The 24140-nt window shown below is 47.2% G+C and overlaps 1 protein-coding gene across 1 annotated transcript in view; it reads right to left on the bottom strand.

Moving 5' to 3' along the window:
- LOC144762276 (ATP-binding cassette sub-family C member 10-like) overlaps window positions 1–24140 on the bottom strand; it is a 1522948-nt gene that overhangs the window by 983382 nt on the left and 515426 nt on the right. The gene's annotated exons all lie outside the window — the stretch shown is intronic.

A 24140-nucleotide genomic window follows, 5' to 3' on the forward strand; every position in this document is an offset into this window, starting at 1 on the left:
GTAGGTTGGTATTGAGAAGTGTAGTGAGGGAATTCCTCCTTTAGTATATAGTGCCCTCAGACACCCTTGCGAGTGTCATGTATCATCATAGGGCGTTGCTCCTCGTGTGGGTGGCGCTGCAGTCCCTCACGGGCCCCGCCAAAGGGCTCTTTAGCTGAGATCTTTTAAGGAGACGCCGCAGTTGTGCCTGTGAGTGTGATGGCCTAGGGAAATAGGTGAGTGATTGCGTTAAAATAACCAAACGGTACCCAGAATCTCTATTTATTCAAGGGTCCGGATGGTCAATTAAAAGGGTGTGAATCCTGCAGCTCCCCTACAGAAACAATACAAGGGGTGGTTGTGTGACTAGCCGCTGCTCTCAGGATGGGTGCTCTAGTGAAAAAAAGAGGTTTTTCACTAGAGCACCCATCCTGAGAGCAGCGGCTAGTCACACAACCGCCCCTTGTATTTGTTTTTGTAGGGGAGCTCCAGGATTCACACCCTTTTAATTGATCTCCTTAAAAGATCTCCGCTAAAGAGCCCTTTTGCGGAGCCCGTGAGGGACTGCAGTGCCACCCACACGAGGAGCAACGCCCTATGATGATACATGACACTCGCAAGGGTGTCTGAGGGCACTATATACTAAAAGAGGAATTCCCTCACTACACTTCTCAATACAAACCTACCAAGAGCCAGACCACTTAGCATTATTCTCAATCATTCTTCTCTATCATCGCTCTTCCTCATGAACCATAATTTGGTTTGCATCTCTTTTTGACTTTAGAGGAACTTTTACCTCAGGAATGTAGACAGAGTTACCACAACACCTGCCAGTACACTGTCACATTATCTGGGACATTTAAGGCTGTAACTTGCTGATAGAGAACAATGGGAGGGGATACGCTACTGCCACTGACTGCTCTCCGGCGCAGGTGACAAGGAGATCAAGGGGACCCCATACAGAGCAAGGACTGGACAGAAATATTAAAAAGAGTACCCAAAGTGTTGAGGAACGCTCTCTTTAAATGTATACATTTTTATGTCATACACTTGGCAAATCTCACTCAGGGTCGGAAACAACCGATATTTTAATACATCAAGTGCCGAATGTCCGAGGTGTGGCGAGAAGGGAGCAGACTTTATGCATATGTTTTGGTCTTGCTCAACGCCTACATCCAATTGGGGTAAATTACTGGTGTGATTACCGAAGTCATTGGGAGAGAGGTCCCATGCACATCAAAACACTGCTGCTTGAGTGGTTTCAACACACTGCTAAAACCAAAGCCACAAGCAAGTTTCAAGACCTAGCACTCCAGCTTGCAACGCTGGAGATTATCCGCAATTATAAAGCTTAGTATGGACCCCAAGTGGCAGTTGGCAAAGGGAACTAGAGCAATGGGCAGGTTATGAATGAGCAGTGCTACTACAGGAGGCTAGATGGGGCCAGGGGTCAATAGATATGGCCTGTGCCAGGGAAGTGTTGGTGGATACAGCGAGACCCCTCTCCACCAGGAACGCCAGCTGGGCACCCCTCAGCAATGAACACTTACCTAAAGGGTTGTTAACACCCCTGCCCCAATGCCTACCTCACAAGACGATAAGTACTGGGCCACCAGCTCACATGACTGACTTTGCCATGTTTCAGGCCTGATTAGAAACAGCAGGTCACACCTTGCATATACCACTTTCATATGTCGATACAAAGGGGCATGACGGGGGAGGCATGAGGGAATGGTTGCATGGGGTTAAAAAAAATTCACAATAATGGCCCTCCTACTATGATGACTATGTAACTGAATGTCTTGAAATTACCATGACTGCTTGCTGTTACAAGCCAATGAAAATTAATATAATTTCTTTAAAAAAACAAAAAACATATGGAATCAGAAATATCTTAGACAAAATATTGATGTACCATTACCTTTGAAACTGCTGTGTCCACATGCACAAATACATAGTGTTCTAAACATTTGCAAGGCAGCATATTAACACTGTAAGAAGGAAAAGTTTTTTGAGCCACAAAGTGCTTTGCTGCCATACCAATTATAGATGGTGCTAGTCATATGCTGATAACATAACATAGTATGCTGCATGTGTCACATATCATCATTGTATGCTTTCGTCAGTCTGTGCCTCCAAGGGACTGCCATTATTGTGAGACCAGTAAGTACTGTTGCACAAGATGCTCATTAACTTAATCAAAACTTAGGGCCAACCAGGCATGCTGACATTCTTTCTTTTCTTTCCGTACCAGCCAGTGCTGATCAAGAGAAGAGCTGCCCCTTTGTCACTTTTTGACTGGATTTTATCAACATTTTATCGACTCCTTTTGAGGTTTTTTCATCCTCGTGTGGCAGGGATGTCCTCCAAGTATGGAAATACTTTGATTTGACCCCTACCCCGTTTGTAATGGACTGTGTACCAATTACCATGAAAGAACTTTTTCCAATTTCAGCGCAAACTCTATTGACAAGTCACCAGGACTTCTATGGGCAGCACCTTTGCTCTGAGCATTGCTGATCTTTACATGCACAGCTTTGAGACCACTCACATTTACCAAGCTGACAATCTCTTCCAGCTGACCTTAAAGAGTGGGAGAGATACACAGATGGCATCCTGGTGATCTGTGAGGGAGACCTCACCTCCCTGAATAATTTTTCAGAGTGGCTGAACACAAGGAACAACAATCTCAAATTTACCCGTGAGTACAGCAACGTTGCTCTCCTGTTTTTGGATTTACTGTTATACCCAAAAGATGGGGGCATAGTCTCAGAACAGTACAAGAAACCCATGTTCTGCAATTCTTTATTGTGCTACAATAGTTTTCATTCATGAGCACTACGCAACAACCTTTCAGTGGGGCAGTTCCTCAAGATCAGGAGGAACTGCACAGAAATTGACAAATTTAAAGAACATGCAGCTACATTGAGCACTCATCTCGCCCAAAGACAATATCCACAATACTTCATTCGCAGGGCACCAAACCACTGAGCTAGAAATAACAATTGGGAGGCTCTTCTCCAGACCTACCCCAAGCTTAGTTCAGACAGACTGGTTTGTGTCAGCATATACAGTCAACTCATATACAGTTCAGAAGGCTATTAACACCATGCGTGCGGTGCAGATTTCCGCGGTGCGCTGAAGTTCGCAAAAACCCGTGGTTATGAGTGTACGAGAGGTGTACCTCATGACGAGCTGAGCTCGTCATGAGCGTCGAAGGGGTTAACAAAAATTGGTACATCCTTAACACAGGAGACAAAACACTGCCTAAACCCTTGTTTGCAGAAATATTGCAGCCATAGTTGTCCACACTAGACAACGGTTTACCTGTCAAACAGGGGTCCCAGATACTCTATGGTCTCTGCCTCCGGTGAAGGGACACTTTCCATGTGGCTCTTGTTTGATGTGTCACTTGACATAACCAATCACCCAGCTCGACCTTGAAGACACCTTCTGAATTATTTAAACATACTTATTGCAACACTGAGGGTGTTACCTACCTTATCGCCGGCTCCTGCAAACTGATGTATGTGGGCATGACTACCCGTAAAGTTAAAACCAGGATAGTTGAACATCGGGGCTCGATGAGATGCAAAGAATCAAACACTAAACTCGATTAGGTAAAGGTCTGTAGCTTAGTCAGTCCACAATTGACAACATACACATAAATTCTAAGTTGCACACTTAAAGGATTAAATAGTTAAGCCCAAAATAGAAGAAGTTTGTCACACATAGAAAACAAGTTTTATATCATCTATGTGTGATAAACTTCTTCTATTTTGGACTTAACTATTTAATCCTTTAAGTGTGCAACTTAGAATTTATGTGTATGTTGTCAATTGTGGACTGACTAAGCTACAGACCTTTATCTAATCTAGTTATTCTCCCTATGTGTAGCAATGTCTATTATATATATAGGGGTCCCCATTTTGCAAAAGAAATAAAACACTAAACTCACCAGACATTATTTAACATCTGGGCACACTGAGGATGACATTAGGTGGGTGATTATAGACAAACCCCATTTCATGACTAATATGGGAACTCTAGAGGCACTGCTTTTCCGGAGGAAACAACGCTGGACATTTAGACTCAAGAGCCACGTACAGGGGTTAAATGATGACAATCTGTAGACAAACTTGTGACATCAATGGTTCACTGTCCACACAGGAGTCTCCTACTTATGGACTCCTCAATGCCCCCAGAGATGTTTCCGACACATGTCAGGCCCTTCTCTGATGGTCTCTCTCCAACCTCACCTAATAGAAGGCATCTTGTTGTCACATCTACACCTTGGTAGAAGACTATAAGACAGGGTGGCTTTACTAGACACGACTCATGAAATAGGTATCTCACTGATATGTTTGACATTTTATTTACATTAAGAAACAATGTCCCCTCCTTCTTAGCTCGTCTCCCCGTTGCCTAAGCTTATGCCACACCTTAGGTCGTTTATGATCAGCTTGGACTATACACCCCATCTTTCCTCTTGTCTCCCGTCTTCCATTGTCATTACTACTGCTGTCTTCTTGGGGGTGGGGGTGTTTTTGAAGCGCCCAACATCACCACTTACTCCCGAACATGTTGTCACATGTCCTTTGTAGCCACACGAATACCAACAGTATTGTTTCTATTGACACTTTAATTATCGACTTTTGTGCCACATCACTGGAGAATTGGAGTTGTTTGGGGCTCAAATCCCAGGTGCCCAGGGCCTTTCATCGCCATTAGGTGTTTTGTCTGTTTTTTATGACGCCCCGGCATTATCATCTTCAGTTTGGCCGGGCTCGCCATCAGAAGCTCTCCTTAAGCAGTTGGAGATTAGTATACATTGCCCTTACATACTATCACTGCTTTAATTCCCAGGCATATGGGTGGGCCTCGTTTTGGGACCACATATCCCATTTTTCCCCTTTTCCCCGCTCTCCAGCATCACGTAACACTGATTGGTGGCACTCTCACCGGGCGCGCCGTAGATGTTACCTTCAGTGAAAATTTCAAGTTATGTGGACTGGGGGGGATAATGGGGGGGTTCCCACCTCCACACCTACAGTTTAGAGAGAGCAGCCCCGTAGTGTGCTGCTAACATGTCTCAACTTAGAAGTTGTATTTGCCCCACACTTTCACATTATGCGATTGGTCTGGTGGTAGCTAGCAGGCCTCCTTCTCATGCCCTGAGTTGATTCATAGGTCACGCTTAGGCCTATTCATGCCCCTTTATCTTTTCCCCTCAAACTTTTGCATCGTAGTTCCTTTAAAGTATGCAAGGCTGGGGGTTGGCATAAGGCGATTCCTGCCGTTTAACATGTATACTTAAACGAGCTGCCATGTACTGAGGTGCTCACGTGACTGAAATTTTGATGTAAACACACAGCTCATAGGTTGGGCGTGCTCTGCAAGCCATGAAACACTTGTCAGGGTTGACATAGTTGCTTCCTGCTTTATACTTTTTAATGACACATAAGTTCACGGGTAATGTCGAGTATACCTTTTCCGTACACCTTGAAACTAATCCTTATGTTCTATTCCGGGGATCTGCAATCAAGAGAGTTTTCTCATCTATATTCCTTAATACATTATAAAGCTCTGCTGTAAAGGTGGCTTTTTCAGGCTTGAGAGTGCATTGTACCTCTCCATTTCGGGTAAGACGACCCGCATTTTCAAGCTGGGCATGAGTTTGCTTGTTGGTGCTTGGCACTAGGTGCACTTAACCAATACATATGGTACAATAATTGTCTCCTATTGTTTTGGTGTGATGTCACCTGAACGCTTTTAATTTTCGTCCTGTTTTGCTTTTTATAAAACGTTGGTGGACCCTTTGATGCGCTGGGCCATCCCGTTTCCATCTGTCTTACTTTTGTGAGACAAGAGGTATTGTGTTCTTTCTTAGCACAGTGACTTTCTTCTTTAGGTCCTGATGAATGCCTTGGAACCTTTTTTGGTCAATGGTAGGCACAAACATGTTGACCACATAAAGGGGGCATATTTTTTCCAAACCCCAAATCTTGCTTGTTTTTAATCCTATCTCGAGGGAACCAAAATAAAGTCTACTGAGCCCATCTGGAGATTGTTTTACTATTTTTCTCCTCTGTACTCTGCCCCTTAATCTAAACCAACACCTGTCATCATATTGAAAAACACCTCTGCTTCTCCCTATAGCAGAGTTTTAGCCCACACTAAGGGGTCCATTAGGATGGCGGGCGGATTGCCCCCGCCAGGCTGGCGGTAGCCACTGCCAGCCTGGTGGGGGCAATCCGCCCACCATCCTTCCCTGTATTCCCCACCCGCCATATTAGAATGGCGGGGGGATCACGGCGGAGCAAAACACCGCCCGCCACTTTTCCGCCCGGTCGCATTACGGCCGGGGCGGAAAATTATTAATATGGTGGCGGTGTCTATCAGACCCCTGTGGGCCCCCAGAGTGAAGGCCCAAGGGGGGGTGGCGCACGGGGGGTACCTGTGGTACCCCCTTGCATTTGCATAATCAAAGCGGCAGGCACCGCGCGGTGCCTGCCGCTTTGATTATGTAAATGATGCAAAGCATTTTTAGTATTGTGGCGGGCGGAGCAGAGAGCTCCGCCCGCCACAATACTATAAATACAGGATGTGCCCGCCACTGTGGCGGGCACATCCTAATGGTGCGTGCGGGACCCCCGCCCTTAGGGCGGGTGGTCCGGATTTCCAAGCCCCTAGGTAACTTGCGGTTCTGGTGTGACGAGGGAACCCAATGATGAAGCAAGTCACCTTTGGGTGGGTGAGGGTTCACCACACACCAACTCTCTGGTTCTTTTTGTCTTTCTTTTCTTTTTGCTAGAACCCGGACATACTTTTCATAATGTCCTCCAAGAACGTCAGCTTCAAACCCTGCTGCACCTGTCATTGACTTAGGTTGGTTATGGACCCATGTCTTGTATGCTTGTGGTGCCTCGAACACGACTATGACTCAAAGTCGGGCTCATGAATCTGAAGACCTTGCAGGAGTGATCCCTCAAGCTCATGGCTGCTCGGTGTGCGGCGCCACGACGTCGCAGTCCCGGTCGAGAGGAAGGTACCGGAAGCAGTTGCGGAGTCTGAGATCTCCGTCTCACCCCAAGTCTTCGGTACACGCGAGTAAGTCCTGTCATAAGAAAAAGAAGTCGTTGAAGAGGTCTTTGGTTTCTCCTCATCTGTCGGCCTCGTCATTCAAGGCCTAGCTGCGCGGTAGACCCTACACCTGGGTCGGCTCCGAGCCTCCCCAATTTTCCAGGAGCCAGACCCACCCCCGCCAAAGTAAAAGAGTTTTATGATGCCATGCACATCATATTTGGGCGGCATGACTCACCAGTACTCCTTCAGGCCCCACAGGGTTGGAAGGAGCCCCACTTGATTTTGTGCCAGTGGCTCCAGCCCGGCTTCTGTCAGTCCCCAATGATCTGTTCCTGGACTGGCATCGGTCATACCACCTCGATCTTCCCCGATGCCGGTACAGACGCCAACACTTCTGGCAGCGCATCCCCATTCTGATCCCCAACTCCGATACAGAGCCGGAATGGCGTCGTATGACACTATGTGTGGCGTCAATAGGAGCCTTGCCTCCTAGATCGGAGTCTGAGCAATATTCCGTTGTGTTATGACTCGAGGAGGAATGCGAGGGGACCCTGAAGAACATCAGTCAGACACAGAAAACCCTAACATAGACTGGTGTGAGGAACTGGGTGAAGCCAGCGAACTGGATACTTCTCCAGATACTGGCATGCTTTCTCCGACTACCGTGGCTACAAAGGTGGGAGCTTCTTATGTAATGGTGGTGTGAAGGTCCTCTACCTTCAGCTGCCCTCAGTGGCAACAAGACTAACGTCTTGTCAGAGGTTCTGCAACCAGGAGTCCTCTCCTCAGAACAGTTACTCCCGTTCAATCACACACTCACTGACATCCTTTTGGGGACTTTGTACAAACCCCAAACAGGGGCTCCTGTGAATAGGACGATAACCTGCCACTAACCAGTGCCCCAGTGGGCCCAAACTTCCTCACCCAACACCCTACCACAGAGAGCTTCGTGGTCCAAGCCTCAACATCTCAAAGTGTGTTCCCTTCTGCTTCCCTGGATAGGGAATCCAAGAGTCTGGACTCTTTGGGGAAGATGTTTTCTTGCACCAGCTTGGCATTGCGGTCCGTGGACACTGCATGCCTATTGGGCCGCTATTCCTGTGCTTTGTGGGACACTGTTGCGTAGGTGCTGCCCACGGTCTCGTAGGGGACCCGGGCCATACTCTCTCGAGCTGTTGTCAATGGGAGATATTATGGGTCTCGCCCTGAGGTGCCATGCCTGGCTAAGGCCAATACCCTCCTAGCCACTGCACATGCTCCCCAGCCTCGGTGTGACCGAGGGCGCAGTACCCATAGACCCTAGGGTCAGACAGCCAGCAGGCTCGTCAGTCCAACCCCCCCTTGCAGCTGCAGCCTCTAAACCTTCCTAATCTGCATTCTTACCAATATCAACAGCTGGTGGCAGGATTCACCATTACCTGCCTCGCTGGCAGTCCATAACATTGGACAGGTGAGTTTTGTAAATTATCCAAAGGGGCGACTCTTTCACCCTTTGTGACTGACCCTCCCTCCATGCCACCATCTCAAAACCGGCTGATGGAGGATCACCTGGACCTTCTGCTCGAGGAAGGTATGGCTCTCTTTGCCAAGGGTGCCATAGTGAGGGGGCGGACGCCAGATGTGCGTCGTGGTTTTAATTCCCACTACTTCCTGACAACCAAAAAGGACAGAGGGCTTCATCCTATCCTAGACGTACGGCCCCTCAATTACTTCCTAAAGAAGGAGAAGTTCAAAATGTTCATGTTAACTCAAAGTCCTGTCTGCGCTGGACCCAGGGGCCTGGATGGTATTATTGGACTTGCAGGACACATATTTCCACATTCCTGCCCTGCCTTCCCACTGGCGTTACCTGCGGTTCACGGTAGGCCACAAATATTTTTAGTTCACATTGATCTCTTTTGGCCTTATCAGTGCCCCAAGGGTGTTCACCAAGGTGATGGCGGTGGCTGCAGCTCTTCTGCGCAGATCAGGGATGCCCTTGTTCCCCTATCTCGACAAATGGCTGTTGAAAGTGGGCTCTCCCCAGAATGTCGTTTCCTCCTCCAGACAATGGCAAACCTTTTGAATTTACTGGGGTTCACTAGCAACATACCGAAGTCACACCTGACTCCCTCTCAGATGTTCCCTTTCATCGGAGCGGTTAGACCCAGTACATTCTGGGACTTATCCTCCAGAGCGGGGAGTTCAGGATATTCAGGCTATGATACAGATGTTTCAGCCACTTCTTGGATTTGTACGCGAGACAGACCTTGAGGTTGTTGGGACATATGGCCTATTGCATTCTGTTGGTGACTCATGCTAGATGGCATGTGCGGGCACGGCAGTGGGAGCTGAAGTTCCAATGGGTGCAGTGAAAGCTTTGCAGTAGTGGCAGAAGAATTGTGATTGTGTCAGAGGTCGACCCCTATCCTTTCCCCAAGCAGATCTCACAGTAGTGACAGATGCAGCCCTCCTGGGATGGGGTGGCTCTCTGGTAGAGGTGGAGATCAGTGGACTCTGGTCCCTGGCAGAATCTGGACTCCACAGCAACCTGCTGGAGCTCTGTGCGATCGGATAGCAATGAAAACCTTTCTACCCTCCATCAACAAAAGGTTAGTGCAGGTGTTCACGGACAACACAACCACCATGTGGTCGTGCCACAAACAGGGCAGAGTGGGGTTATGAACCCTTTGTCAAGAGGCCCTGTGTCTCTAGACATGGCTGGAACATCAGGGCATACCCGTGGTGGTTCAATACCTGGCATGCTCTCTGAATGCTAGGGAAGACAAACTCAGCCGTCGATGCCTAGCCGAGCAGGATTAGCGTCTCCATCCGTAGGTGGCGCAAGGTCTCTTTCAACAGTGGAGAGAGCCTTGGTTAGATCTGTTTGCCCCCCTAGAGAACATGCAATGTCAGCAGTTTTAAGTGCCGGAGCTTCCATGTCGGCTCTCGCTTGGAGGTGCATTTCATCTCGAGTGGAGCACAGGCCTCCTTTAAGCCTTTCCACCCATACCACTCTTGCCCAGAGGTCTCAAGAATATCAGGAACCACTAGGCCCAAGTAATTCTTGTGGCTCCATATCGGGCACAGAGAGACTGGTATCCTGAGCTACTGAGCATGGCCATCGTTCCTCCGATCAGGCTGCCCATTCAGGAGGATCATCTGTCGCAGCAGCAGGGAAGGGGTCTCCATCCAAACTTGTCCTGTGTCCGCTACCTACCTTTTTAAGCTCCTCCATTGTTGAAAATGGCAATGTATATGCACATAAGCGGCGTTCATTTGTGTTCACTGTACCCCTTGTTGTAAGCAGAACGGATATCGCGAAACACTGACTGTGTTATCCCGCCAGCATAGACCCATGCACACACGTACACGACAGCCATTTTAGGCACCATGGCCTCTCTGCCCGTTTGTTAAACCCCCGGCACCCCTCCCCGCGCGCACTGCTCATGCATCGGCCATAAAACCCTCTCCCTCTGCGTGACCCTGCTCTAGAAGTAACACTCCTGCTTGACCCACACCCCCCCCATTTCCTCCCAAGAACACCCTTCCCCTCTGCTGACGAGCCCCCCCCAGCTGCACTTAGCCTTTCGACCCGGTCCCAAGTCCTAAGACCAAGCCTCGTGGATGTACACCCCCCCTTTTTTCTGCCCAGCATAACAAAACCGTGATACACCAACCGAAGTGCCCGATCTTATCGCCTGCCCAACCTTTGATCTGATCATCCCCTCCTGCCCTCGTGTCCTGTAGGAATGTCCGGCTGAGAGATCACAATCTCTTGTTACATTCAGGAGGGGAGGATGACATCTGAGCGACTGGTATGGGAATAGGCCTGAAGCTGGGATTCCAAGCATGCTTTTTCCTACTTCAAAGCGTCTTTATTGCAATAAGGAATGTTTGTGCATCATAAACATGTGTATAAAAGACGAAGCCTCAGAGAAACTTGTTAGAGCACCTCCTGAAGACACTATGCGAGTGTCCGACATGACAGGCTCTCCTCATGAGAAATAAAACTCTGTTCTTGTTTTCCTGCTCCCAGCGCCGTCTCTTTATTTGGTAATTGTTCAAAATGGGAACTAAGAGGCGTCTTGCGCCAGCAGCCTGGGCATCAGGTGCGTTATGGGCTGACTTTTCCACAATTGGCGTCCCAACGCGGGGTCCATCAGCGACATAAGGTCCGGTAAGAGAGGTCCAGACGATGGGGTGAACATCTAAACGATTGGAGTATACCTGCCTTGAGAGGGCCCTCGTCCGGCTGCCGATTGAATGAACTTCACCGATTCCGAACGGACCTCTCTCTCAAGTGACCTACTGTCCTGACTGGAATCCCACAGGAATGCTGCGGTAAAAACATGGAGAAAGAGAACTATTGGGCGCTGGAAAAGGGAAGGCGAAGAATTGCCCACACGGTCCGGTCCGGGTAAGGTTAAGTAGGACGTCTTTACGTCCGATTGGTAGGATGGCTTTATCCATCTGATTGATTGATTGATTGTACTTGAAGTATTGGTTCTCTTTGAGACATTTTCTATTTGCAAACAGCGATGAATAGGAACTTTCCTCTCTCTTTGCAAATAGTGAAGGATAGGTAATGCAGACGTTTGTCCCCCATTGTAATCCGTCATGCCTATCTTTCTCCCCACTGATTGTTTGTTATCGATTTTTATCGATTATTGCTCTTTGAGATATTCCCTGTCTACAAACAGGGAAGAATAGAAATATTCTGCCCCCCTTTGCAGATAGTGAAGGATAGGTAATGCAGATTTTTGTCCCCTATTGTAATCCGTCATGCCCATCTTTCTCCCCACTGATTGATTGATTACTTGGACATTTTATTGTTCAAGGAATAGTTCGTTCGAGGCATTCCCTGTTTGCAAATAACGTAGAAAAGAAATATTCTGTCTAATCTTTGCAAGTAGTGAAGGGTAGGTAATGTGGACCTTTGTCCCCCGTTGTAATCTCTCGTGCCTATCTACTCCCCACTGATTGGTAAACTAGTTCCACCCGGACCATTTATTAGAGGTAGGTCATCTGGCTCGACCGGAGGGCACCCCTAATAAAAAGGACATATGCAACAATAACGAAGTAATCACCGTATCCTGTTAACAGAAACTTTAGCATGAAACACGCTAGAAAGAAAAAAAAAAAAAAAGAAAGAAATAAGAAAGCAAAATCAGTAGGCCACTGATGAGTTTTTGATTTCGCTACAAATAGGAACGTGTTGGTGATCTTTACTTATTGCTGGGAATACCTGTTTTATGAAATTTTTTTATGAAAAATGAAAGAATAAAGATTGAAGAAAGAGAAAGAAGTGGATTATATTTTTTGAACCCCCTGTGTTGACTAAGATTTATGTTGATATTATTGTGCCATTAATTTAAATAACTTTTGTATAACTCTATAACCAATAGAGTTCGAAACATTGGAATTCAGGGCCTATTATTTATGCCCTAACGGTTATGAGTACTTGTTTACAGGAATAGCATAGACCCATGCACACACGTACACGACAGCCATTTTAGGCACCATGGCCTCTCTGCCCGTTTGTTAAACCCCCGGCACCCCTCCCCGCGCGCACTGCTCATGCATCGGCCATAAAACCCTCTCCCTCTGCGTGACCCTGCTCTAGAAGTAACACTCCTGCTTGACCCACACCCCCCCCATTTCCTCCCAAGAACACCCTTCCCCTCTGCTGACGAGCCCCCCCCAGCTGCACTTGGCCTTTCGACCCGGTCCCAAGTCCTAAGACCAAGCCTCGTGGATGTACACCCCCCCTTTTTTCTGCCCAGCATAACAAAACCGTGATACACCAACCGAAGTGCCCGATCTTATCGCCTGCCCAACCTTTGATCTGATCATCCCCTCCTGCCCTCGTGTCCTGTAGGAATGTCCGGCTGAGAGATCACAATCTCTTGTTACATTCAGGAGGGGAGGATGACATCTGAGCGACTGGTATGGGAATAGGCCTGAAGCTGGGATTCCAAGCATGCTTTTTCCTACTTCAAAGCGTCTTTATTGCAATAAGGAATGTTTGTGCATCATAAACATGTGTATAAAAGACGAAGCCTCAGAGAAACTTGTTAGAGCACCTCCTGAAGACACTATGCGAGTGTCCGACATGACAGGCTCTCCTCATGAGAAATAAAACTCTGTTCTTGTTTTCCTGCTCCCAGCGCCGTCTCTTTATTTGGTAATTGTTCAAAATGGGAACTAAGAGGCGTCTTGCGCCAGCAGCCTGGGCATCAGGTGCGTTATGGGCTGACTTTTCCACAATTGGCGTCCCAACGCGGGGTCCATCAGCGACATAAGGTCCGGTAAGAGAGGTCCAGACGATGGGGTGAACATCTAAACGATTGGAGTATACCTGCCTTGAGAGGGCCCTCGTCCGGCTGCCGATTGAATGAACTTCACCGATTCCGAACGGACCTCTCTCTCAAGTGACCTACTGTCCTGACTGGAATCCCACAGGAATGCTGCGGTAAAAACATGGAGAAAGAGAACGATTGGGCGCTGGAAAAGGGAAGGCGAAGAATTGCCCACACGGTCCGGTCCGGGTAAGGTTAAGTAGGACGTCTTTACGTCCGATTGGTAGGATGGCTTTATCCATCTGATTGATTGATTGATTGTACTTGAAGTATTGGTTCTCTTTGAGACATTTTCTATTTGCAAACAGCGATGAATAGGAACTTTCCTCTCTCTTTGCAAATAGTGAAGGATAGGTAATGCAGACGTTTGTCCCCCATTGTAATCCGTCATGCCTATCTTTCTCCCCACTGATTGTTTGTTATCGATTTTTATCGATTATTGCTCTTTGAGATATTCCCTGTCTACAAACAGGGAAGAATAGAAATATTCTGCCCCCCTTTGCAGATAGTGAAGGATAGGTAATGCAGATTTTTGTCCCCTATTGTAATCCGTCATGCCCATCTTTCTCCCCACTGATTGATTGATTACTTGGACATTTTATTGTTCAAGGAATAGTTCGTTCGAGGCATTCCCTGTTTGCAAATAACGTAGAAAAGAAATATTCTGTCTAATCTTTGCAAGTAGTGAAGGGTAGGTAATGTGGACCTTTGTCCCCCGTTGTAATCTCTCGTGCCTATCTACTCCCCACTGATTGGTAAACTAGTTCCACCCGGACCATTTATTAGAGGTAGGTCATCTGGCTCGACCGGAGGGCACCCCTAATAAAAAGGACATATGCAACAATAACGAAGTAATCACCGTATCCTGTTAACAGAAACTTTAGCATGAAACACGCTAGAAAGAAAAAAAAAAAAAAAGAAAGAAATAAGAAAGCAAAATCAGTAGGCCACTGATGAGTTTTTGATTTCGCTACAAATAGGAACGTGTTGGTGATCTTTACTTATTGCTGGGAATACCTGTTTTATGAAATTTTTTTATGAAAAATGAAAGAATAAAGATTGAAGAAAGAGAAAGAAGTGGATTATATTTTTTGAACCCCCTGTGTTGACTAAGATTTATGTTGATATTATTGTGCCATTAATTTAAATAACTTTTGTATAACTCTATAACCAATAGAGTTCGAAACATTGGAATTCAGGGCCTATTATTTATGCCCTAACGGTTATGAGTACTTGTTTACAGGAATACTGTCAATAGTTTCTCAAAACTTTGTTTGACAAATAGGAAAACGTTAGAAATAGCTCACGATAAAATACATGATTTCGCTAGAAATAAGAAACGTTAGAAATAAGCCCGTAATAAGAAACATGAAAATGGTGAGAGAAGCCAAGCTTGACATCGCGACGACCACGAGGCAACTAGGCTTCGCCACCCCTCATTGCTCCAAACATGTCTGTCCCACCGCCTGCCACGCCCCAATAACGGTAACATGAGATAGATACAAGTCAGCAGATACCTACCCCCATTCTGGAAACTCCCGAAGTGCAACAGGTTCGCGGCTACGCCCATCCGGAAGACGAGATCTTCGGCACGTGTAGGGCGGGTCCTGCTGCCAGCCGTCGGCCGGGGAGATCGTCGCATAAGGTGGGCCAGAAGAGGAGCCGAGGCCGACGGGATCCGGGTGTCACCTCCTCTTCTTTCTTCAATAATGGCTGCGACAACACGGGGGGATGTCTTGCTCATGCCATCGACCCCCCCCTCGTATCCCCTGGTCCGGCCACGGCTTGGTATGAGCTCCCCGTTCGGCCCTGAAGCGGCGCCTTGCAGGCCACCGGGGGGGGGGGGATGTCTTGCCTATGCCTCCGACCCCCCCCCCCCTCTCATTGCTTGGTCCGGCCATCATGAATGTCAACGCCGAGAAAAACGGCATGGGGTGCGCTGGGAGGGAGAGGCGGCGCGAACGAGCCTCTCCCACCTCCCCAGGTGGAGGCCCCCAGTGGCACCCACAACGCTCCACTCACCCGACAAGGGTTCGTCCACTCTTGTGATGCAGTGACTGCTGGAACTCGTAAAATGGCGGTCGACCCTGCAGGAGCGGGCCCGGCGTGAAGGGATGGCCCGGTTGCTTGTTAATTAAGAAATGAGTCCCACAATCAGAAGTGTCCTCCTCGACTTTGAAGATTCTATAAGAGCCACGGGGGCCCCCGACCCCCGCAGACACCCCCGATGGGGAATGACTGCCATGATTGCCCGCGGAATGATGAAAATGTAGCCGCGAGACGTCGGCGCTCCCATGCTGGCGCCAGCCTCAGTTTGAATGACTAAAATCCTGCAGACTACAGTTCGGATCAGTTCCGGTGAAAACCCAGTATGACCCGGTAGAAAAAATTGTTGCCTCCCTCCCCCTTTGACTGATGGTTCATATCGCCGATCCTTTCTGTTGCCCTTTAACGGAACTTTTGGACTGCCGAAAGAGGCTCTCTGCCAACCACGAGTTGGTGGAGATTTTGACTATGCCTGGATCTGCCTGGCTGCACCCAAAATGGCGCCGGTACAAATGAAACTTTCAACTCCTTGTTGTACCCCGATTGCTCAGCCTTGGTGTCATGAGATATGTATGCAGTTTTTTTAAACACATGGATTGATATAGGATGTGTACTAATTATATGTTCGGACAATGAATTGATATGGGATGTGTACTGTCAGTTCGGACAATGAATTGATATGGGATGGGTACTGATTATGTGTTCGGACAATGAATTGACATGAGATGGGTACTGATTGAACATTCGGACAATGAATTGTTGTTAAGTTTTGGCGCATCATGATTATTGAAAGTTCGAATTTCAACACTTATGATACTCGCTCACACTGAAGTTTCGATATGATTTTATTGCACTTGTCGCACTTTTTATTATGAAATCAACGACCACCGACTCCATTAGGTTTTCCACTAATAAGTATCCCCACATGTACAGTTCCAGCCCGCTCCGTGGCCGGCCCACGGAGTTGTAGGCCCGTATTTGTGCACCGACATTCTTATTAAAGATTTTTGGAAAGAGCAAACGCAGTTGTCACGCGTAGATTGGTAAGTTTCGAATAAATGACCACTATTTCCGATATAACTAAAATACAGGTGAAATGGCTCAGCTCGATTAGTTACGGGTTAAAAAGTATACAGCCTGATTCATGTACATGCCGTTTTGCGTGTCCCTAATAGCGAATCATAGCGATTCGCTATTGAGGACACGCAAAACGGCATTCATGTAGGAATTGCTACTTAAATAGCGATTCCTACATGTTCTTTATTTGCGAGTAGCAATTTGCTACTCGCAAATACTCCCCATTCATTCCTATGGGCCAAGAGGCCCATAGGAATGAATGGGGAGTATCCCTCATTTGCGAGTAGCAATTTGCTACTCGCAAATGAGATAGCGATTTTAAGGGTGCCAGGGGTGTCCAAAGGACGCCCTGTAGCACCCCTAAAATGCACATTTGAACAGGTGTTGCGCACACACATGTCCAAAGGACATGTGTGTGTGCAACATGCAACTTAGAAAAATGCTTTTAAAAGCATTTTTCTGAGTTTTTGCTATTTACCGACAGGTCTGACCTCTCGGTAAATAGCGGCCCCAAAAGTCCAAAATCGCTATTTTGTTTTGTGTCATGAATAGCATTTGAGGAATCTCTATTAGAGATTCCTTAAATGCCATTCCACGCAAATATGCGAATTCTTACATAGCGATTTTTGCATTTGGTATCATGAATACCAAATGCAAAAATCGCACTCGCAAAGGGCCAGATTCTCAGAATCTGGCCCATTGCGAGTGCAATTTACCTACATGAATCAGGCTGATAGTACGCAGAAATATTGCAAATATGAACGGTCCAGGTTTTTTGTTGTATGTGTTTTTCATTTTTGTACAGCCTAAAGCAACCGCTAAAGATCCTGGTATTTAGCCTATACTTTATATGCTACCTGTATCAGGAAAGTTGTTTTAAAATGCCCCTAAGTCGCCCCGAAGGAGTGCCACCTGACCCCCCTAGTACGAACGACAACGACCCCGTACCACTGTAGGTTATCCCTCTTCCTCAAAGGAGAGCACGAGCTCGCCCCCCACTTTACACCGACTGCCCTTTGTTCTGACACCCCCCCCCCCCCTGCACACGATCCGTATTACCACACTTGGGCGACCTATGCTATCCACAGGCTTCCGATAATCATCTCTCCCACACTAAACGGTCCACCTGGGCTTAAACGCCAAGTTGGCAGGGACTGCATACCGTGGAGATAGGCCGAGTATGTAGTAAGTAAAAGCCTTTTCGGGGTTTATGCGCGTTAATGTGTTTTTAAATGCTGCCCCCGCCCCCCTTCTTTTTCCCTCTTTCTGCAGGTCACATCGGAACGTCGATTAAAGTACGAAAAATGGTGATCTAGCGGACGAAGAGATGGGAAAAAGGGGTTTGATTATGGTGCCTACACACGACGAGCAAACAATGACTATTTCTCTCCCTGAACTTAGCGCTTGGGAGGACAGCCTGAAGCGGAAACTACAAAATATGACTTCGCTTGGCACCCCGAATAATACAACCAAGAATGACGTGCACTAATGAATAAATTCCTACGTTTAACTAAATAGGGAAAGTTTAAGGAATATTCTGAGGTGAGGTTTACCCAAGTACCCTCCGCCTGGAGGACTAGGAATGTTGCCAATGTTTAAAATCTACTACCTCCTTTTCCCACCCTCATAGACATGAAACTGAAAGCTGCCCCATTGTTCTCCCAACTGACACCCACTGTTGCCTCAGCCTGGAAACACATTTGATTAAAAAAAAATGATTCGAAAATCCCACCGTGAGCATTAGCCCGACCAGGTTAGTTCTTGACCAATTGGCAAAGGTGTAAGTGTGTGCAACCAAAGCCACCAGTGAAGGCAGCCGACGATAAAAGAGAAGAAAAAGGTAAAAAGAGCTTAGGATGCTAAGGATGCACAGCATACAGGAAGAGATCATTTTGGCCAATAACTGTTCTATGTTTTGTCTTGGATTTTTGTATATAATACCAATAACTGTTCTATGTTTTGTCTTGGATTTTTGTATATAATACATGTACTGTCTCCCCCGCCTGAGTTTGTGTGTACGTAATGTATGCATCTACGTCGTCCCTCTGCCTGTGTTTCCGTATTACTTGACCCCTGCTGTTCTGTGTTGTGTGCGCACTAAATGGCCTATTATTGTACACGTTTCTCTCTCTCTCTCTCTCTCTCTCTCTCTCTCTCTCTCTCTCTCTCTCTCTCTCTCTCTCTCCATGTCTTACGTGTACCGAATGGTTCGTTTAGAGTGCGGATGACTCTCTCTCTCTGAGGGTCCCCCTGTTCCCTCCTCCCTTGTGTAGGTAACGTTGTGCCCCACCGGCACAAACCTAATTGGGTCTCTTCGAACACAAAGGTGTTCGGCAAAATTGACAGGAACTAAAACGATTGTAACTTGCCATATTACTACCTCTCCTTTCTGCAAAACGATAGAACCCGAGTTGGTATTGAAAGAAAGGACAGGTAAGACGACTGATGTCCCCTAATCTGGCCTTTTTATAGGGGGACTATAACGTCAATGGTCTTCTGTTTTTCAGTTCGTTAGAAATGCAATCCCCAATGCCCAGATTGCCCCACCCCTCTGCACTTAAGTGCGGATGTCCAAAGCGTCCTCGCTTCTCCCGATTGACCCCAGCTCCCTGTCCAAAGCGTCCTCGCTTCTCCCGATTGACCCCAGCTCCATATCAGCTATCCCCGAAGCGTAATTGATGACCTTGATTAACCGTCGCTCCCCAAGAAAAGCATGTTTAGCCTCTGCCCCCCTCTCATGATGATAACCCCCTGCTTGCAAGAGTTAGCCGCCCCCGAAGGGAAATGTAAGATTGTCAGTACTTGGGTAAAAAAAAAAAAAGGCGAGTCTCTACCTAAGGACTCGATTTCGAGTTTGATAGAATACACTGTCGATGGGAGTCCGATTTCTCTCCACGTACGTCACGAATGAACGCCAAATAGGCTTACGAATTCAGTGGAAATGCCCTCCTACATACTCCATAAGTGATGACTTCTGACTGTGACCGATGAACCTATCCCCCACCTACTTAGGATTGGGGACGGAATTGAGATGTATAAATGTCTTCTCCTGCCAGTTTTTCTAAAACTTGTTTTGTACCCATTCAAAGATACAATCACCGGAGGAGAGGAGCTGGACGTGATGCACAGCCTGGCCACAGATCATGAAGCACGTGTGACCTCAACCAAAGGTGGAGTCGCAGAGCAACGAGACGCGGGACGAGGCACCACTCTCAAACTCGGCAGATGAAGGAATGAAGGGATGCCTTGAAGCCCTCGATTTGCTGACCCACTCGTGCCTGAAGTCCCCGTCCCTTTTGAGCCCGACTGATGGGCCTGCCTGCTCGTCGTCCTTTGCTCCCTTGGTCCCTTGGTGTGTTCAAAGATCTGATCCCGCTCCGCCCTCTCTTCCCTCGATTATTCAACAACATCACCCTTTTCGCATAACTTTTGACTCAGAAAAGAAGAGCAGCATTTAGATAGAATAAGGTTTTGCCACGAAAGAAGAAAGACACGCAGGTGCCCAGCATGAGGCACCCCTAAGAAGATCAGTTAGGAAACAGGACTGTGATCTAACAGCAGAGGACTGATCGCACCCTGCAACGCGTAAGGATGGATCCGAGCTGGACCTATAGCTCCACCGCCGGTACTCAACAGCGCCAACGAAAGAAGACGGACTACCAGAGCCTACCAGTGATGGCTCGCTGTTAAAAAGACATTGTGACGAAGACCCCCCTTCCTGAACTTTCTACCCACCCCTTGACTAATTGCTTGTATCGAACCGAATTCCTCCCTCAACCATTTTTGTATTGCTTTCAAAAATGTTACATCGGTCACTCATGTATTTAGTTTTCCAAAAGTCTCATATAGCACTGACAAGACCCGAAGGTATCAGAGCACTTTTTACTGTATGTTGATGTCACCGGAGAGAAAGTCAGAACCTGATTCTATAATGTGTCGGAACCTTTTTCTTGATTGACCCCGACTAAGTATTATGCCGATCTCTAGACTTGTATGAATAACCCAACAAATGTAAATTCATATGTACCGCATTCCGCCAATCGTATCGACTGCATATGGTTACACGCAATCTGCTAGTATTGACAAACGCTATTTCATTGGCCACACATGGCTATATGTACACTCCGTCAGTTGGGGTAAACACCGAAATGAACTAACTTATGTTAAAAAGCGGCGACTGTTGAAAATGGCAATGTATATGCACATAAGCGGCGCTCATTTGTATTCACTGTACCCCTTGTTGTAAGCAGAACGGATATCGCGAAACACTGACTGTGTTATCCCGCCAGCATAGACCCATGCACACACGTACACGACAGCCATTTTAGGCACCATGGCCTCTCTGCCCGTTTGTTAAACCCCCGGCACCCCTGCCCGCGCGCACTGCTCATGCATCGGCCATAAAACCCTCTCCCTCTGCGTGACCCTGCTCTAGAAGTAACACTCCTGCTTGACCCACACCCCCCCCATTTCCTCCCAAGAACACCCTTCCCCTCTGCTGACGAGCCCCCCCCAGCTGCACTTGGCCTTTCGACCCGGTCCCAAGTCCTAAGACCAAGCCTCGTGGATGTACACCCCCCCCTTTTTTCTGCCCAGCATAACAAAACCGTGATACACCAACCGAAGTGCCCGATCTTATCGCCTGCCCAACCTTTGATCTGATCATCCCCTCCTGCCCTCGTGTCCTGTAGGAATGTCCGGCTGAGAGATCACAATCTCTTGTTACATTCAGGAGGGGAGGATGACATCTGAGCGACTGGTATGGGAATAGGCCTGAAGCTGGGATTCCAAGCATGCTTTTTCCTACTTCAAAGCGTCTTTATTGCAATAAGGAATGTTTGTGCATCATAAACATGTGTATAAAAGACGAAGCCTCAGAGAAACTTGTTAGAGCACCTCCTGAAGACACTATGCGAGTGTCCGACATGACAGGCTCTCCTCATGAGAAATAAAACTCTGTTCTTGTTTTCCTGCTTCCAGCGCCCGTCTCTTTATTTGGTAATTGTTCAAAATGGGAACTAAGAGGCGTCTTGCGCCAGCAGCCTGGGCATCAGGTGCGTTATGGGCTGACTTTTCCACACCATTTCTCTCTAAAGAAGAGGAACTTCACCGTCTGGGCCCAAAAAGCATGTTGTCATCCTACCTTGATGCACACAATAGTTCTGGGTGTACAACCAACTCTTTGTGGGGTATATTGGTGCAAAGAAATGTCGGGCTGTGTAGAAGCAGACCACATCCAGAAGGCCAAGAAGCAACCTTCTGAAGGCTTGCAAGCTTATTCGACCAGAGCTAAAGCTGCGACCACTGCATTAGCCCGTGGAGTTCTGGTCCTGGATATCTGCCAGGCAGCAATGGGGGCTTCCCTGCACACGTTCACCAAACACTACTGCCTGAACAGTCAGGTCCGTAGGGATCGGCATTTTCGGTCTTGCAGGACTTCCTTTTATGAAAATGGTCTGCCGACCCACCGCCATGGATGGTATTGATTTGGTATCTATTCTAAGGTAAGGAATCTGAGGTTACTTACCTTCGGTACATCTAGCTACAGATTCCTTACTGATCCTCCCCACTCTGAAAACATATTTATAGGGACACGTTTTCCCTTTTAGGGCCCTAGTTTTCAACACCAGTGGTCAGTGTTCTTCATGGCTCCATGCTTCTGGCATGGAAAGCTGTGAAAAGAAACTGATGTTGGCGTTCCTGGGTGGCGCCTATGTAGGTGCCATAGAAGACAGCGCATGCAAAGCCAAAAAACACCTAGTACTGGCATGCAGGGGTGCTGCTCATGAAAAATATTCTGGATCCTGTCTGACGCCTAGGAAATTCTATGGTTAGAAATCTGTGGCTAGATATAGTCTCTACCAGATAAGGCGATACTAAAGGGAAGTAACATGTTCATTAGTTTCACATTGTCTGCATTCACCTATAAACTAGTGTGCTCACCTAGCATACTTATCTTTTAATGTAGTTTTTAGGCTGAAATACTGAATGTGACATAACTGTTATCTATACTAATATAATAAAGAGAGAGCCCAAACCTTTGAGGCGGGTAATCTCAGGAACCACAGCACCAATCACAACACCCAATACAGCGTTGGAAAGGGCAGTTGCAGCAGAAGGACATAGGCTATGCAGACGCCCACCATATACATTTAAAAGGTAAAAGTAGTCCCTTGTGGGCGTGTCTGCGTTGTGCTGTGGGCGTGTGCTGGGGGCGTGACAAACGCTGGGGGCGTGTGGTACGTTCCGCCCTTCATGCCATATCTCATATCGTGTGCTGGGGGCGTGTGCGGGGTGCGGGATTACGGAAAAAAAGCGAGCGTTGTGCCCAATATTTCATTGTTTTTACTTCCCAGGTTCTGTACATTCCAGTTCCGGGTGTCCACCCTGCTCCCTTTAAATACCCCTGCACCCCATAATCTTAACCCATCCTTACTCCTTAAAATACCCCAACACCCTTAAACACTAACCCATCTTAACCCTATAAATATACCCTGTACCCCAAAACCCAAACCTACCCCTGAACCCTAAAAATAAATCCTGTACCCCAAAACCCAAACCAAGCCCTGAACCATAAAAATACCCCTGTACCCCAAACCTACCCCTGAACCCTAAAATACCCCTGTACCCCAAAACCCAAACCTAGCCCTGAACCCTTAAAATACCCCTGTACCCCAAAACCCAAACCTACCCCTGAACCCTAAAAATACCCCTGTACCCCAAAACCCAAACCTAGCCATGAACCCTAAAAATAACCCTGTACCCCAAAACCCAAACCTACCCCTGAACCCTAAAATACACCTGTACCCCAAAACCCAAACCTAGCCCTGAACCCTTAAAATACCCCTGTACCCCAAAACCCAAAGCTACCCCTGAACCCTAAAAATACCCCTATACCCCAAAACCCAAAGCTAGCCCTGAACCCTAAAAATACCCCTGTACCCCAAAACCCATACCTAACCCTAAAACTACCCCTGTACCCCATAACCCAAAACTATATCTGAACCCTTAAAATACCCAAACACCCCAAAACATATACCTCAGTACCCCAAAACATATACCCCTATACCCATACTTACCTTATCCAAACATTTAAAAAAAACATGCTTTTACCATTCATGCATTTAGAACGAATGTCGTTGTAAATGTATGCGTGGTAAAAGCATATAAAATGTAATGCCATGCGTTATAATGGCATTGCGGAGTCATGGTACTTTCGTAATGAAAGTATGCGGAGTGATGGTATGTGGAAAGAGAGTTGCGGAATAATGGGTGTTTACCCTCCCCCGGTAAGTACATTGGTGGCACGGCGGCCCACCTCTCCAGCAACATACTCATATTTTTCACCACCTATTTGAAAAATGCACAGGTCTCTCTCATTGATGGCCAGCACCGACATACACTTTTAGACACACCTCCCGCCACAAGTTCTAGAATTGCGAACTTCGGCATCAGCTCAACATCCTGTGATTCCAGGCAAACCCCTTTGTCTCCCAGTGCCTACCACAAATGAATGTGTTCTACTGTATTGTAAATTGTGCTCATGCCATGTTGTCGAGTTTGCGCTATATAATATTACAAGGAAGAATAAAGTAGTGAAACTCGAGTTCA

This window comes from Lissotriton helveticus, chromosome 6 (assembly GCF_964261635.1).
Source record: "Lissotriton helveticus chromosome 6, aLisHel1.1, whole genome shotgun sequence".
In the NCBI taxonomy this organism is placed as follows: Eukaryota; Metazoa; Chordata; class Amphibia; order Caudata; family Salamandridae; genus Lissotriton; species Lissotriton helveticus.